At 39.4% G+C, this 17,679-nt stretch overlaps 1 long non-coding RNA gene across 1 annotated transcript in view; it reads right to left on the minus strand.

Moving 5' to 3' along the window:
- The window catches only part of LOC146310934 (uncharacterized), a 97,046-nt gene that overhangs the window by 30,422 nt on the left and 48,945 nt on the right, over positions 1 to 17,679 (minus strand). Inside the window, exon 3 of the long non-coding RNA XR_014772266.1 lies at positions 16,587 to 16,723. This is a non-coding gene — a long non-coding RNA (uncharacterized LOC146310934). The remainder of the gene's footprint in view (positions 1 to 16,586; positions 16,724 to 17,679) is intronic.

Genomic DNA, 17,679 nt, shown 5'->3' on the forward strand with positions numbered 1-17,679 from the left:
AAGCCTCTGGAAACTTAGTAATTGTAAAAATGCATATATTATATCAGAGTAAAGTTTCTTATTAAGCATCGACTCTATTAGAAAACCTGGTTCAAAAACAGCTAATTTTGCTGTTTAGACCATTTTCAAGAGGGTGTAAATGTATTTTAGAACCTAAACAAGAACCACCTAAAAAAATCGATATCAGTTTAACAGCACCCTGTATTTAGAGCATATTTGCTGCTTTGTTTTATCATCAGGCTGCGTTTTCCAACAGGGAACTGAGGCTGCGGTCTCTGTTCTCTTCACAACAACCAATCTCCATCGACAGAAACAGTCTTTTTACCTCGCAGCACACATGTAACCCTTTCACCCTCGGCTCGTGAAAACAGAAACACTTTATGCAATGCTGAAAGAAGTATTAAACCCTCTTAGACACCCACACTTCGGAAAGAGACACCTCGTTGTATAATAAAACTGTCTAGGGCAATGTATGATCTCACTCTATTAAACTCCAATCAGAGGCTAAGGGGTTAATCCTGGTATGATGACCAAATATGTATAACCAAATAAACTATATTACTCAACCAATTTAGATTTACAGTGTTCAAAGGAAAAACAACACAAACACAGTATCTCCACTTTGACTTTGTATCGCATGGAATGCAGAAATTCACACATAAAACACAATATGGAAAATAATAAAGAAAATAAAAAAAGACAGTGTGTTGAAAAAACACACCTCAGCGGCAGTAAACAGTCCCGAACTTACACACTTAAGAGTACTTTGACCAACAAACAGTTCACAGTCCAGTATGTATAAAAATACACAATAAACATGACATGGTCTGTTCCAACTATCACACGTGTTCTGCTCTCTGCTCTTCACCATTTTTTTTGTCTGTCTCCTTCTTCTCCAACCCCCTTACTTCTCGCATGAATACACAGAGGCCAACAGGAAATCAAACTCTTCCAGGTCATTCATTCTCTAACATAAACATGAACTGTTATTTATCTTTTTAAAAAATATATATTTTAACTGTAAAAATATGTATTTTAACTGTAAATTATTTTAGGCACCTTAACATGACCTGTATTTATGCCACATATTATTCAGTGCACACTACCATGAACTATAAATGAGTAATGACACACATTTAAAGGGAATACAAAATTACTGATGTAAATCAGGTTATTAAACGCAGGAGTTGTAGGAGTTTGTTTGTTAGTTAGCAGTGGCAGACCAGCAGCTACCGTGTCCTGCGAGGGAAAATGAAATGAAATGTTTTTTAATTTAGTTTTGTGGCTGTTATGTGAGCATAGATAGCTTCAGCAGCTTCAGTTCACAGTAAAAACTCAATAAAACTCAGTTTAGCTAAAACTAAAAAGAGAGTGAGAGAGATAGATCAAAAGTACAGTATGAGGATGTGGAAATATAGTTCATATGTAATTTGATGTAATATTGTAATATTCCTATTTTAAATCATTTTGTTGCATTGTAGGCCCCACAACTGCATTGCTAATGAAAATAAGGTTAGAAAAAGAAACATTTCCTCCATGTAGTGTGACTAAACCACACCCAGTCCTGGTCTTCTATCCAAATACAGATACAGAGACAGATGATTTTGTTGATTGAACAGATACAGATAATTACATCTCTGTGCACCTCTACAAATTAGATGTCCCACAGCAGCTCATCTGTGTCTCGCTAGGAAAGCGGGCCCCACCCAATCAGGCATGGGAATTTGTTTGTTATGATCCACATATTTGATTTGACACAGGCGTCTTATGCTGGATCAACTTCCTGATGCCACCCTCCCTGTTTTCTCCAGGCTTCAGTTGGGCAATAAGGAATGCATTGGCTAATGCATCTTCAGTGGGTGTTCAGAAGCAAATTGGAGTTCTGTGTCTTGTCCAAGGACATTTTGATATATGGAAAGGGGGAGTTTGGGATCAAACCACAAACCCTAAGCCACAGCCGGCCTCTATTTTTATGTATACTACTTTATTCAACCTGTATGCACACAATGATTTCATTCATCATTTACGCTACATAAAGAAATCATCCTTATCTTTTACTCATGCAGCAGGACTCTACACATCACTGTTTATTTTTTAGGACCAACTGTGCATGTTTGTCGATAGAATATTTTAGATGAAAAATGGAGTTGCCAAAAACAACACCATACAATACTGGGATGGAACCCACAAAAGCCTTAATGGCTGGTTGGTAAATAATTTCAATGCAAACACTGGCAGGTGGCTTCCAATCTGCTCATCATGACAATCTGGAGAAATATCCAAGCAACCAAGAATCTTCTCATTGAAATGCTTTGCGGTGGCTACATCTTTGTTAATAACTTTTTGTTGCAATCAATTTACTTTTCAGTTACCTTTCAATCAATTGATTAGAACTTTGGACCTGCATCAGGTCTGAATGTACAGCTGTCTTTCTCAAGTTAAAAGCTAGGTGCAGGTTACTTACAAGCCAGCAGAAGGGAATCATTCCTCCCGTGAAGTCATCTCTTTGTGACCTAACTGTAAAAGGAAATCCACTGAAAGATGAAAAGGTGAGCAGGTGCTTTGCCATCTTTTTGTGCAGATTATTGTTGCACCTGCAAAGAAGTTACAGATGTGCCCCCTGATGACTATCTGCTTAAATTCCAGTCTTTATTTAAAAAAAAAAAAGTCTTAACTTTAATTCTATCACTTGAAACTTTATTTGAAGAAAATGGTTCTTATTCAGATTCCACACAGGCCTAAAAGTGTAATCAATTCATTAAAAGGTGGTTAATAATATGAATAGTGCCAGTCCTTGATTATGATCAGCTGAGCTGCGTAAACTGCTCTATAGACACACACCTGTGACGGCATGTGTAATTCAAGTTTTTTTTAACTGAATTTTCCATTTTATAAACAGCATAATGCAACACCTTACAGTAAGTCAAAGAAGAACAACTGACGGAGCAAACGTGACAAACAAAACAGGTCTTGGCACCAGACAGTCTTAAAAAAGGGAGAAAAAAGTTCAAAGTACAAAAAATACAAAGAATAAATTACCTAAAATAATTGAAGTACCAAGCAAAGCTTGCAAATGAAAGTCCTTATTTTTGTTTGGATATACCCTGTTATAGGAGAGACCCATCACCTAATAAACACAGCCGGAGTCATTCTAGCAATGGCTTATGGAACTGTTCTCCAATACATCTGACTACTTGTTTCCAGACTGGAGAAACTAATGAATGATCCCTCAGTAAATTAAGAAAAGTACCTACTTCCTTTCAACACTTCCAGCAATAATTATCCTCTGTAAGTCTCATTCTTTGAAGTTTTAACTGGTGTATAATGATTCTGTGGTGTGTAAATTTGCACCTGTATTTGAAAATGTCAGATTTTGATGTGAATTTTGATTTACTGGGGGGTGCTAAACGTGGATGGGTGGATGAAAGAGATGGACAGGATAGCGGAGAAAGATCAAAAAGAAAAGAGACATGCCGAGATTAATGAGAGAGATACTGGAGAGCTGGATAAGTCAGGAAATGAAGCTGGGACAGTTAAACAGACTATGTGGTTATTTACCATCAACTAGGGTGAGAACAGTCAGAAGTGGGCTTGTTCAGATACTGATACTGACTGACTATCAGTACCATGAGTTCCCAGCATATATATTGTACATTATCTTTGTCTGACAGATGTTGTTATTTCAGTGTTTATTATCTGATTTGTGTCTGTAGTAAAACCCTGAGTGGAATTTTTGATTTGCCTTTCTTTAGTAATTGTGAACAGGGTTGGACTGAAGTGTTTTGGGGTTGTGGGGAAAATAAATCAGATTCTTTACTGAGCGCACTGAAGATTTCTTTAATTCTATTTTAATCATACTGGCATCAGATCAGTACTTGGTGTCAGCTGTTACCATAGACTGTGTTTACAGAAATGGAAAACATGAGAGGTCTCTAAAAGTGAAGCCAAAGCATCTTGATCGTCACCAGGTGACTGGCTGCAGTACAGGTCATAAACCTGTACTGCAGCCAGCAGTACAGGTTTATGTACAGGTGGGAGATGGGCCAAACTAAGACATTAAAATACAGGTTAGATACATTTTTCCTAAAGATAGTTTCTGTCATTTTGAGTGTTCCTGTCATGCTCATGTTTGTTCAAGTGTTAATTTTCTGATCATGTTGGTTTTAATTAGTTTATGCTATAAAAACAGGGTTACATGCCATCATTGACAACACTCCAACAGTGATCACTACTGCGTGGACTTTGTCTCCAAATGACGCCACCAGCGCTCGTATACTGGACATTTCGGCTTCAGTTTTGTACAGTGGGAGAGGAGTGGAGTGGAGATGCATCACCCATCTTTATGTTGATGGCCAATATGCAAAATTCAGGTATCGTAATCAGTATTGGGAAGGAAAAACTGGAACATTTTTAGTTTGAAGTACACAATACAAAAAAAAAATGCTGGCAAAATAAACAAGAGAGCCTACAGGGATTTATGATTGAGGAGCCAGAGAACACGCTGTGTCCTGTCGCTCGGTGAAGAAGTGCCTCTCATACTGTTGCCCAATCTACTGCCTTTTATCTCCTTCCAGAGCAGACAAACTACCCCAATGATCTACACTAACAATGTAATTTTAGCTTCCTTACACGTAAGAGAAATCATGTTAGTACTAAAATCACTGTATATCGCAGCCTATTGCTTACTGCTTTCTAAAATGTCAGATAATTAAGCAACCAACAACTCCAAACAACAACATTTCAGTTGGAAGCTTTTGCTGTGTGAGTACTTTTCAACTTTAATCAAGTTAAAGGAGTTGCTGTGTACAGTCCTGTCTGAGCAGAACCTGAATGCATATTGTCAATCAGCAGCTAGGAAGATTGTCATTATGTTTTGATGGTCTTAATCCTCAGTCTCCCCAATCCACCTTTGCATAGTCTTTCTTATTTACCTCCTAACTCTGCAGACTTTTTTCCTGTCACCTTATTCTGAGACTTTGGCCTGTTTGAACTTCCTTGGAAGCAAAGCCTCTGTTGAGCTTATCTTTTGCAATGTGGATTCACAGGAATTTAATGTTGTTGATGTTGTACACTCTCCACCTCCTCACTATTTATGTGGATTGGGAAATTAAGGTTGGGTAAGTGGACAAACATATCACATTGACGTTTGTTTATTTCGGTCATTTTAGTTTGCTAATTTAATTGTCTATGCAAGAGACAGCCTGTTTTTAACCAAACCAGAGTTGGTGGTTGTTATAACAGTGGAAAGACTGACCAAGACGCTTTTGATGAGTTTGTTTCTGTTGTATTTCTATGCTACAGGTGGGACAGGGCTGAATGAAATGCAACTGAGACTGCATCCACTATAGATCTGTTTCCTCACTAAGCAAACATAATATAAACACTGCTGTTTAACTGAGAACACCAAGGCTGCTGTGTCTGCATGTGCAGTTGTCAAGAATTTTTAACTTTGATATAATACTAGAATAAAAAAAAAATAATACTCAATACCTCTTTCAAGACTAAACTGAAGCAAGGTCATGAATGAGCACTCAGATCTTTTTTATGGGTTTTTCTTTTGAATATTGTTTTTAATAAAAAAAACCCAAAACAAAACGTTGCAATATTGATACTTTTGACAACCTTACTTGCAACAAGCCATTCTGTGTTCATCAACCTTCTCTAGCCATAAAGATCATACAGATGCCTTCATCTCCACCTCTCCCATTCCACCATTTCCCCTTGTCCACCCTTTCCTCTCTTTCTCTGCCAGATTTTCTTCAATCTCTCCTTAACCTCCCATCCCTGCTGTTGTCACACAGCGCTCAAGAAGCCAAGGGCAGATGCCAAGGGCTCTGTCCTGGATGGGGCTGCTTAGTCTGAGATATACAGTCAGATATACTCTGTGCGAGATAGATGATGCGATGCGATGCCATGTTGGCCTGCAATGGTCCAGATTACACATGCAGCCAACACACAGCACTGTTAACTGACAGATGGTTGAAGTGTGAATCTGCATTCAAGTCAGTAAAAGCTCAAGGCTTAAGGTTCGTCACGCTTGCACAATAAACAGTAGATGTGTGTATTCACTCTGTGTGAGCATGTGTTAATATGCATCAACTTGTATATATGTATATGTTACATTGTGTGTTGAATATTTGTATCCCAGCAGTTCCTCATGCATGCATTCAAAGATTCATGTGTGCCACTGACAGTGCGTGTGTGAGCGTCTGGGTGTTTGCTGGACACAGAATCAGCAGAATGCCACTGGAATGAGAATAAGTGTGGTTTTGCCATGGCAACAGACGAATGCCAGAGCAGACGGGAGCAGCAGAATTAAAGCCCAGCGCTCATCACAGCAGGAGAAGAAGAACGGAGGATCTGATTAAACCACCATCTCTGCTCCTGGAAGCCCTCAGTCGCCTCAGACCTTTTCATCTTCCATTTCAGTCTGCTGTGAGATGCTACAAAGTGAAACCAACCCAGACGCCTGCACATTCATGTCGACACAAAACCCCATTACCAGCAGGAATACAGTGTATGCATATTTTTTTTATTTCTTGCACTCTCATGCCTTGAATGTCTGGGTGGTGTATGACAGAAACATAGACGCAATAATACGCCAGAAATACAGTTATGCACAGTGAAGAGCTGAGAGCAGAGCGAGTGATGCATCACCACCTTGAGCGCTGCCGTGTATCAAGGTAGATGTCAACTTGATAAGTGATTCAGAGTTTAAACTTGTCTCCCAGTTGCATGACAGAGATCTTTGATTGGTTCATAACCGGTCGATGGAGCGAAGTGCTATGCCTACACACACACACACACACACACACACACACAGCTACACGGATACACACACAGGACTCTGACTAAGTGCAGTGATTGATAGCTTCCCATGCTCTGCACAGTACTTGGGCTAATTCGCTAGACTGTGAACTCAGTAGCTGGTTTCTGGCTCCATCCACTATGTCCCAAAACACACTGGACTAATCCCTTCCCTTTTTACTTTTTTTTTTTTTTTTTTTTCAGGTCAACCGGGAGGTCTGCACCTCTTGTTTTTTCCCTGAGGCAGCAGAAATACATGGAGGGAGACAGAGGAGGATGACACAGGGTTGAATGTCACCTCAGGTCAGCAGGTTTTCTGAGGCAGCGGTCTTAACCTTTTATCCCGTCTGAACACCAATTTCGTTTTTTTTTTATTATTTTCCAAATCTCCCAAGAGAAAGAAAGCACAATGTATAACAAATATAAATTAAATTATGTCTGTATTATAATTACAAATGTTGTCCATTCTCCTTAACTGATAGATGAACATGTTAACAGACAATTATAAATTAATCATTAATAATTACTAAATAAGATGCAAACTTTTATCTCAGTTTAAGTCTTATTTAAACAATCCTAGCAGCACATTAGTTGCGTGAAACATTAATTCATTCAGCACAAATTTAAACCAGTGTTGTAAATTCTGTCATCTGACTTTTTAATGTTTCCAACTGACACATTTTAAAATGAGAACCCTGTTAATGGGTCTGAAATATACAAAGTTATTCAGTGGCTGCATACGTGATATAACGTTCATGCTAAAAGACTGATGCTAAGCTATACCCTAGCAAACATTAGTCAGACAGAGAACTACAACATGTTCATTTGTATACAATAAACATCAGAAATAAATGATAGAAAAGAAGCCGACGAAAGGTGTGTCACTGTCAGCCCACTTCTATTTTGCACCAGCCCACATCCTTCTCCTCAAACCTCCCACAAATCCCACTGTAACCGCTGGGAATAGGCCATGAGTTTAGAAAATGCAGTGGTATCTAACACGAGTTTGGCTGGAGGTAACATTACTGCAGGTGGTAATCTAGTTAGCTGGACATGATAATGCAGCTTAAGTTAGAGCAGATAAAGACATATAAAGACGTTTAATGATTTCCTTACACATTGCCCTTGTGTTGTAGGGTTTTAAAAGACTACAAAAAAAGATGCCACCCTCCAAACTTATACAAGATATGCTGAGCAGTGTGCAGGGGCTCTAAGTCGAGTGATGCGTCTTATGGCCCCATGCACGCTGCTTAACATGGAGAGAAATGCAAAGCTATTTACAGTTGCTAACCTATGACTAGACAGTTGCTTAGCGAAGTGTTACTTACTGATATTTCTAGACTAACAAGGAAGAACAAACCAAACCATGAGAAAACCTGTGAGCTCTGGAGAAATATTGCACAAAATATGCATTGTCAGTTAGCACATTCAAATTCTCAACAGCGATTATTTGATTGATCATTAACATCCTTTGTGCATATTCTGTTGTTGCACCTCTTTAGACTAGTCTTAATCCCAGTTTTGCACATTATGCCTCACCAGTCTCACTTTTCTCTTTTTGTTCCAGTACTGTCCTTTTTTTTGGACTGAAGACCATGAAAGGAACGGGGCCCCCCTGAGGGTGAGCCCATCTTCTGCCTTTGTCCAACGATATTAGTTTGTCCAATGATATTAGCCAAAAGAAATTAACAATGCCGTCAAATTAAAAAAGATCACTCTGTGACCTTGCAAAGACAATTATAGCTGCTCGTTCTGGCCGCACTGATGAGTTTCTTGTAGGTTCATCATCATAAGCTAAATAAGGCGCGGCTGAGATCAAAGCCGACGAGCCTGACGCCACTTTAATATAATTCATATTGACGCCCATGCTGTAGTGACCGTGGAGAGTCAGCTAAGGGTAAGAGCTAAACAATGTCTAACCCCACCATTTTTTCACCATATTTCCTCCCCTTATAGCTGGTCCTGTCAGAAAAATTATCCATATCTGCTACCGTTATCGTGTCTATTTTTAGTTAAGCACAGTTAAAATTTTCTGGTAATTACATGCGGCAATGTTTCATCCTCCTCCTTGATCTTTCTTGCAGGAGCCAATACAAAACTTCCGCTGCTAATAATGGATTTTTCTTTTGGCACTGTGATGACACGCTCGCCTTGAAATGAATCTAGCCTAATATGAATGGAAACATAATTTATCATATCCCTTTCCCCACTTGGAGATCCTATGGAATACACACACACATAAAGGAGACAGTATTTCTGGAAATTGGAAGGTATTCTTATGATGATTTCATATCCTCTGCTTAGCACCTTCTCTCTCTCCGTCTCTCCTTTCCATGCACCCTGTAATTTCACTTGTAATGTGAGAATGATGAAGTTGTGATAATGGCATGCTTTCATTTCATATGAGACAGGAAGACTCATTACAGGCCCTGACATGTTTCTCGACGGGGGAGCGAATCGCTTCCTGTTATCTCCACATCCCTGCGCGTCTCAACAGTTGTCAGTCTTACATTTCGTTTTCATCATCAGCTCCATCTTTGGAGTTTCATTAGTGCCAGGGCAGCGACTCACAGAACTCAGTCAAGCATAGCTAAGTATAAGACCCAGACCTGTCTAAGTTGCAAGGTGCTACACTGTAGCTTCAAACACAGACAAACCCATCTAACTGCTGTCACCACAATGCATTAAAGGGACGATATTTATTAACTGTGTGTCCAAAAATGAGCACTGCAGACCAGAAGATAAGTTAGACCCACAGACCATATATTAAATAGGTTGAATCCCTATTTAAAATATGATCTATAATTGGAGTGTGTCGTTCCCCTCCGTCCCCTCTTCCCCAGAGTCCTACGCTTTAAGTTGATCAGCTGTTTATAACTGTCAGCATGAGGCCAAGTTAGAGCAATAGATTATATTATAAATAGGTTGAATCTGTGTTTAATATACAATCTATGGCTGAAGTGAGTTGTTTCCCCTTGCCTCCTTCTGTCCAGAAGCGAAGAAACTCTATTTCATGTGAAACGGGCAAACCAAAAGTTATTCCAGCCCAGAATAGGAATTTCAAAGGAGGTCGGAAAACAAGTCTTCCAACTGGCACAAAGTGGCGCACACCACAGTGCAGCTGTCATTGCTATTTTCTGACTGACGCGGTTGTCATTTTCTCACCAGGTGTCCACATTGTGTGAGTATCAAACGTACTTGGGCCCATCCATGTGCTCACCCATCGATGTGTGGTCAGCTGCATGGTGACACGCATGACTATCTACCCCCAAAAAGCGACTGTGCCTCTGACCAACAAAACTGGTCTGAAGTCAGTCGCACAGTATTTTTCAGACAGCAAGATGAGCCTACACAGGCGGACTCACAACATACAGGTGCTCTGCTTCTACTGCAGTTAATCCACAACTCGTAAAAAAACATTCTGATCAATGGTGGATGAGCTGCAGGTGGCTGAAACAGGCTGAAGCTGTGTGCGCATAAGAAAGAGGGTCTGTACCATTTAGGCACAGCTACTGTAAGTATTGATTGATTGTTTAAATCAGACAACATCATCAGGATCTGATAATTAATGTTCTGTGTTCTTCTACACACCCAAAAGGTCTCGCACACAGTTGAAGCTCTGTTTCCTCTGTTCTATAAAGCAGTGATTAGCAAGCAGTGCTATAATGTTTCAAACAGTTTTTAGTTTTGCTGCTAAAATATTAATGATATCTGCTGCAGTGACATTACAGTGTGCATGGAGATGAAACTGTAAGCAGCCTCTGATATTTAAATCATCTTTTAAATGATGTTGAACAGCTCAAGCTTTCCGGGTGATTGTGTGGTATTGATATATGAGTGTTTTCTTTCACGGTTTACGGTAACTTACATAGTACTGTTTCCATGTGTGCATATGAGCCGCCTGGTCCGCTGATTAACCACAGTGCCTGAATCAATATGAGTGGGCTATTTCAACGACTCTGTCACTTCTCAGTTTGTGGAATCTGTTGTTTAAATAGTGATGCTTCAGGTTCACCTGGCTCTTAAAGGAAATGGGAGATGGAATTCTGATTGGTTTCATTCATGTTACATCCAAAAGACACCTATGATTAATTAAGAGATGAAATACAACCTCTTTCCACATTATGTGCTTGTTAAAATAGCAAAGTGGAGCTGGACACACCATTAATACATGTGCACCATACACTTTAGACCATGTGGTGTAGATCATCTGAATAGGACCCGAAATCTGTGGTGGCGTATCATAGTCATTTAAAGATAAATAACAGTGAATTTATTACATATTTATTCTGTAAGAAGCAATAAAAAGGGGGGAAAAACAGGAAAATGTGACTCTTCATTAGAAGTTACTGTAGGGCTGTAAAGAAATCTTGGCAAAACTTCAAAAATAAAAAAAAATCTCAACTCTGGATCTGTTTGCAAACCACAGCTTGTGTAAATTGGTGTTCACTTTAGAAGACTGAGAGAGATGAAAAGATATGATTAAATGAAATCTCTCAGGAGCTGAGAGCGCCCATTTTGAAAGCTGGATTTCTGTTTTTATCATATCGTCTACAGTGCACCTACAGTATAACATCAAGAGAAGATTAAACAGGGAGGCAACGGTGCCACCAGCATCTTACCCTCCTTATTTCTACTGAGCGTCCTCTGAATCAAAGCCAAGTCTTCTCTCTGTGGGGTTTACAATAACATGAATCCTGGCCTTAATAACCCGCACAGGTCAGCCCAAGCACACGCACTCCTCGATCCCTTTCTTTCTCCCGACCCATTTCTCAACTTCCCTCCCCGGAGCATTAAAACAGACAACAGACCTTGGTTAGGTCATGGCCAACACAGACCTCATTTGTCACAGAGGATGAGCATCTATGAAGCTGGATTGTTAATTATGAGAGTAAAATAAAGACGTATGAGGTACGATGAGGCAGATACACACACACACAGCTGAAGCACGAGCTCACACCTTGTAAAGGTTTGAATTAAATTATGCAGGCATGCACACACACACACACAAACACGCTTGGTTGCACCTCAGTGAGCAGATGCATACACACATACAGATAGAGTCCCATTAGGAGCTGAATAAAGATGTATGGACGCTATGTGTTCCATGACTCATGCTGTATTACGTAATTAATGGGTCTCAAACGGTGCAGTTTAAGTAGGATTAGTTAACTGATTAACATAAAGAGCATTTTGTGCTGTAAGACAATGGGATAGAAGGTTGAGACTCCTGAGGAAAACTAAGAATTCCCACCAAAAAGAACTTATATTTCCCTCAAGAGAAACACTTGTGACAAAGGCTTGTAAATGGAAGCAGTATATATTACATTACATTATAGTTTAACAATAAGCTTTAAACTGTTCCACAAAAGGGCACTGACATAGTGCAATAAAAACAGTTTAAATAATTACAAATAACGATAAATTTAACAACACACACAAATAGAACAAATGGTATCTATACTGAACTTGAATTAAACCAACTACAAAAAACTTTTATATTTTGTTAACTGTGGAGGTCCCTTTAGACATGACCACCACAAAATATAACATCAAAAGTAAAATTATCTGAATAAAACAGACCTCACACCACAGTGGTGTGTCCAGCTGATCTGATTGTGTGGTTTAAAGATGACGACCGAATCTGCTGATGGTCTCAGGATCCACTGCTCTTTAATCCAAACCCCATGCTTCATTTTCCAGTGCCTATGAGTGCATGTGTTTCAGCAATAAGGCTTAAAAAGTTAGTTTAAAAGAGAAAAGAGGCAAAGTTTGAAGGAGTTACCGGCTAAACATTTACATGAACTGACACTGGCAAAATACCATGAACACTTGATTTTTTGCTTGTGTGTTTGTGTTTGCCTGTGTGTTCACATACTGAAGACTATTTTACAAAAACAAAGACGCCCTCTCCAACCTTCATTATTGCAAAAATGCAGCTGTCGTAACTAAAAGCTGAGGTCTGTCCTTGAAATGCTGTTATTACGATAATGTAAGTGGATCATCTTTTCAGATGCCGTGTAGGGTGTTCCAGTTATTCACCCGTCTGTGTGGACTGTAGTGTGAACAAAGCAGAGTGCAGGTCAAGGCTGGCTGAAGTGCACTGGAGACAAACTTGTTCTCACCACGTCTGGAGGCAGAAAAGTTAATAGCTGCTCTGTTTGGCAACTTTTAAAGGCAGCCTGCCTTTAAAAGTTGAACATTTGGACAGTTTCTCCTTGAAGGCTTTGATAGAGTTGCACTCAGTTGTACACAAGAAAAGTGAATCAAGCAGCTGTGTAAAGAAAAAAAAAATAGGTTGGGATGGGAGAGAAATTTAAACCCTGTCTTACTTTCTCCCCACCAAACACCTGGCCAGTCCCTGCGTGAAGTGGGCAACGTTCCAACAGTGAAATGGTGCGGGGGGAGATAACAGACGGTGTTCGACTTTCCAACAGGCACTTTGTTTGAAGCATACTGATATACAATGGTGGCAGAAGTATTCAGATCCTTTATTTTAAAGGTCCAGTGTGTACAGTGAAATTTACAGGTATCTATTGACAGAAAATAGCAGGAATGGAATATTTATATTAAGAAGTATGTTTTCAGTGTATAATCACCTGAAAATAAGAATCGTGATGTTTTTGTCACCTTATAATGTGCTATTTTGCAGTCATAGCTTCCTCTAAAAGCTCGGAAGGGGAGAGTAAGATGATATGTTTACAATCTGCAAGCCCACCACTAGATGTCACTAAATCATTTATTTAAGTAAAAGCAGAAATGCCATGGCCTAAAATATTCAACTGCAAGTAAAAGCACAGGATTAAGTATGTGAGTATCAGCAAAATGTACGTGAATTATCAAAAGAAAAAGTTATGCCGAATGGCTCCTTTCACAGTGGTATATTATTATAGAATATTATGGTATTCTGTTTTTATCACTAACAAATATATGCAAGAGCATTTGAATTTTGTAGTTTGCCAATGTTAAGCCTATTTTAGGTACTTTGTATACTTTTTAATGATTGCATAGCCCTAATGTGTCAACTAAATATTCATGAATAATGTACTCGTGCCTCACACCACTTAAACAACTTTCCAAAAGGGCTGCATGAGCCGCTGCATGCAGCAGTAACCTCAGATATTGATAGAAATATAGGGATATTATTTATAAGCCATATCACCCAGCCCTACCTAAAACCAGCCATATTAAAATATGTATATGAAAGAACAAACTTCTACCATTTAAACATGTTTCAGTTATATAAAGACATGTTTTTAATACTCTGTTTTTTAGTTTTGCTTTGTTTTGATTGCCTTATGTTTTTTTTCTGATATATGTGACATGATAGGTATTACTTGCAAGATTTCAGTTTCACTAATGGACGTGGATTTACTGTCATATACAGTGTAGTACTTCCCAAATTACACACAACAAATGCATATTGGGCTGGGTTGGTTGAGACATGAGGAGTGATTGGATAGGGGGGAAAATATCAGGGTAAACCAGCCAATTTAATTGTGGAAACAAATCAAAGTTTCAACACTCTGATGAAGACACAGTAGTGTTGAAACTTTGGTCTGTTTCCACAATTAAAGTTTGTGAATTAATCAGTGTGCTCCAGTCCACTTTTGTTCCCTGGTAGAGGGATAATAAATAAATGTCTTTTTTCAAGGTAAAACTGCTCATTTCAGAGTGGACTTTTACTGGGAACAGTCCAAAGCACACCTGTATTATAATCATTCGGTTTAATCAGCATCACTACACGCCATGGGACAAGTTCTCTCGCAAACACAAATTTTAACAAGTTTATGAACAAAGTTTAAGAGAGATAAACCTTTTGTGTGAGAAAACGTCTTTGATCTCTTACTTCAGCTCATGAAAAATGGGAGCAATAGTTCATAGTACATAATTGACAAAGGACCTTGTATCTGTTTAGACTGTTTTAGCTCCAAGTTTCAGATATAGAGAGATATATTTAAACATTTACTAACATTTGTCCATATCTTGTCCATAAGGGAACTGCCAGAATTATTCTCAGAGAGGAATCTCAGAGACAGACTGACAAATGGGCTGACAGGAGGGCCAGTCAGAGATACAGACTGACTGAGTAACTGACCAGTAGACTGATTGACAGCTAGTCAAGAAACCAGTCAGATAAGTCAAAGCAGGCTGACTGAAGGCCGGTAAAACAAGCTGCAGGCAGACAGAGAGAAATAAGTGTTGTGAACGTCACCCAGGAGGAGTAAATAGCCGTCCTGGTGACACAGTGGGGTGGTGGCCGGGTGGAGGCGAGATAGAGGGAAAGAGATGGGGCGTAAAGAGAACAGGGTGCAATACTGAGGGGTGCTGAGGCGGTGAAATGAGGGGTTTGAACTGCTGATGTAAGCGTGGACACACTCTCTTTTTCTTTCTCTCTCTCGCGCACGCACACACACTATCGCACACACAGCGCTGACAAGCTGTTTCTACCCACGGGAAGTCATTCAGGGTTCAGGGGTTCAAATGAAAACGAATAACAGCGGCCGGCCGTATTGCTCTTCTTCTCTCTGGCTCTTTCTCCGGTGCTTTCTTGTTGCAGTCATGATCAAGCATTTCCTTCCATTTGCTCTGCCTCCCCCCTCCGACGCAACCCGTCTTCCTTCCTTCCCCACTTCACCCTCACCCTTTTCCCTCAGCCACCCTCGGCTTTGGATTTCACACGGCTCCTTTTAAATATTAACAGCTACAGTCTGAGGAGTTTCGCTGTACACTGCATAGCGCTCGCCGTTTGGAGGAGCCATTCCGTATTCATTTTAATCAGCATTCAAAGGGCGAGCATTCTCTATTCATTCTAATCTGTCTTGAGCATTTTAATAAGGACCATTCTTCATATCTGCACTGAATTCGTTGCTGTGGAGGAATCTCCCAGGGTTAGAGTCTGCGTTTGTTGCCATCTGTAATTGGTGTTTTTTCCGTTGGGGGCCGCCTGCATCGTGTGACAGTGGCGTTGCTTGAGTATTCCATTTTATCAGGCATCGCTTGATGCTTTTGAGGGCGGGGAATGTATTTAATCGTGAATTTGACAGAGCAGAGCGTCTGCTTTGGCTGACGGAGTATCTGTTTCATCTCAGATCAATTAACAATGGGATACACACAACGATGGGAAAGTTTACGACTGATACTCCTCTGAAACCAGTGCATAAATGTATGCATATCACAAACAAAATCCCTAAGCACAGATGCTCATACAAATAATCATAAGAGGTTTGGTTGCTTTTTTTTTTTGTTGCTTTCAGGTTACAGAGGAAAAGTACAGGAGCAAAGAACAAGATGAATAAAATATCAATCACAGGTGCCCTGAGAAAATGTGCTGTTTCATTCATGAAACTGTCTTTTCTGACTGTCAGTTTGGTTTGTGGCCTCCAGTCGAGGAGAGCAGTCAGAGAGACACAGGAGATGTAAAAGTTAACAAACTCTGCTTTTTGAAATTCAGCCCCGTGTTGCTTCCAAGTTGTTTACAGGTAGGAAAAAAGATCAGCGTGTCCACCAGGGGTGCAGTGATACTGTTTTTCATCAAAAACAAGTTGAAAGTATTAATTATTGACAGCTTTCCATAAGGCAGTATACAGGACTTATTGAAGCAAACATTTGGGGCTGGAAAGTATTGAAATCTTATCTTAGCAGGGAGGAGAATTAAGGTGACAGCAAAAAAAAAAAAAAAGTGAGCAGGAGGACGCATTACTGTTACTAAGTTTCAAAATCCATCTTAACTTTGGAAATCTTAGTGACAAAACAGTCCCAACTCAAAGTCCACTTACTGGTTTTATCCAGAGCCTTCAAACTGGTCACATGGCCTTCATGAGTGGATAGAGTTCTTCTCAGTCGCCATGAGCTTTGTGCTGCTGTTATTTCCTAAGTTCATGAATGAACTTAGATGCTTTATGGCTCCATATTGCTGTCACACGAAAAAGAAAAAGAAAAGATCAGCATTACATTAAAACATGAAAAGTTTGTCGGAACCAGTTATTTTCATGTTATTATGACAAACAAAATGATCATGTTATATGACAATATACTATTTATCTTGTTATGACGTTAAAAGTCTCATCTTCTAACATGAAATATTTGACATAACATAAATAGTATACAGTATTGTTATAAGTTTCATGCTGCATCACTAAGTTTTCATATTATAACTTGGAATGTGCAGAATTAGTCGACTACGCAATTAAACATCGCCGCCCTCCTAAGTCGGCACCAGAAATACCAGTTGGTTAAACTATTTATCAATATTTTATTCATGCACAATGCCAGTTAATTGTTTCATCTAAGGTGTTATGCAGGTGCCCGCCACGAGTCAGGGCCGAGGCCCCATCAGACAGCAGCTCCTCTCGCCATAGACCCTAAGCGCATATACCCAGATGGCCCAGGCAACCCTGGATGTTTTTATGAGCAAAGTCGGACAGATGACAGCACGTAAAACAAGCGTGTTACAAAACCACTATTCTATGCATCTTAAAGAAAACTGAGACTTTACTATACAAAAACACTTTATTCAAAACTTTGCATACATCTATGGTAGATAGTAGCGAGTAGATGATGTAGATATAGACGGATGGTAGATATGGTTTTGTTAAATTGTATATTTGCTGATTTATTTTTTATTATTTATCTCTAATGACATGTCATCCTTCCCTCTACTCCTCCAAGGACTGGAAAAAAAGAAAAAACTTTGATCCTGTTATCATGTTGTTATTGTTGTTCATTTAATATTTTTGGAATATTAAGTTGGCAACCAAAGTCATTACTTTCCATCACTCGAAACATCAATTTATTTGTTCTAAATTTATGCATTTTTTTCTGGCAGAGCAGGTTTCACTTCAGTTTTGCCCTTGAAGCTTGCAAAGCTAT

This window comes from Lutjanus erythropterus, chromosome 18 (assembly GCF_056507025.1).
Source record: "Lutjanus erythropterus isolate fLutEry1 chromosome 18, fLutEry1.hap2, whole genome shotgun sequence".
NCBI classification, from domain to species: Eukaryota; Metazoa; Chordata; class Actinopteri; order Lutjaniformes; family Lutjanidae; genus Lutjanus; species Lutjanus erythropterus.